This window comes from Neovison vison, chromosome 7 (assembly GCF_020171115.1).
Source record: "Neovison vison isolate M4711 chromosome 7, ASM_NN_V1, whole genome shotgun sequence".
NCBI lineage: Eukaryota > Metazoa > Chordata > Mammalia > Carnivora > Mustelidae > Neogale > Neogale vison.
The window spans coordinates 192,356,071-192,357,229 of record NC_058097.1 but is presented as its reverse complement, the minus strand read 5'-3'; the positions used below and the strand labels follow the sequence as shown (position 1 = coordinate 192,357,229).

Genomic DNA, 1,159 nt, shown 5'->3' with positions numbered 1-1,159 from the left:
CTTCAAAATAAGTGAATATTTGAAAAAAATTAAAAAATCATCACAAAATCAGTTATGATTCCTAAAGGGAAAAAATGTAATAATATTGATTTATAAATTAGCCATTGCGATTTGTTGAATTAGGTTTATATTTTGTTAGTAGATTTTATATGATTGTGTTTATATTGTCAATGTTTTCATCCAAATTTTTTTTCTTTTTCAGATACTCAGTTATTTGTGCATAATACACAATTTATGGAAAGTCAGAGAAACATCTCAGATGTTTCTTGGGACTTTCCTATAACCAGAACATACAAAAGTTTTGCTTTGTTTTCTTCTTATTTTGTTATGTTTCCGTCTTGGTTGGAAATCTCCTAATTCTTGTCTCTGTTCGATGCAGTGATCTCTTTTACCAACCGATGTACTATTTCCTCAGCCACTTATCCATTATAGACATTTGCTACACCTCCTGTATGACACCCAAACTGATTGGTGACCTGCTATTGGCTAAAAAAACCATCTCTTATGATAACTGCATGTTACAGGTCTTTGCCTTGCACTTCCTGGGAATGATTGAAGTTTTAATCCTTACAGTCATGGCCTTTGATCGCTACGCAAACCTCTCCACTACCTGCTTATCATGAACAGGACAAGGTGCCATCTCCTAGTCTTGGCTGCATGGGCTGGTGGGGCTCTCCATTCTTTTTCTCAGTTTTCTCTGATAATCGGGTTGCCCTTCTGTGGCCCCAATGAAATCAATCACTACTATTGTGATATCTTCCCTCTGTTGAAAGTTGCCTGCACTGATACCTACATCACTGGTATCCTTGTGGTTGCCAATTCAGGAATGATCGCTTTAGTAACCTTTGTTCTCTTGTTTGGGTCTTATGTTGTTATATTATTGAGTTTAAGAAATCGCTCAGCTGAGGGAAGACGCAAAGCTCTCTCTACCTGTGGGTCTCATATCACTGTGGTGATCCTATTTTTTTTTGGACCTTTAATCTTCGCCTACCTTCGACCTCCTACCACTTTCCCTGAGGACAAAATATTTGCTCTATTTTACACCATCATTGCGCCTATGTTCAATCCCCTAATCTACACCCTGAGAAATACAGAGATGAAAAAAGCCATGAGAAGGGTTTGCTGTCAAAGGATATTTTCAGAAGAAAAACACAATTGA

The 1,159-nt window shown here is 37.2% G+C and overlaps 1 pseudogene; it reads left to right on the top strand.

Moving 5' to 3' along the window:
- The first annotated feature begins 234 nt into the window (after positions 1-234).
- Positions 235-1,159, top strand: LOC122912925 (annotated as a pseudogene).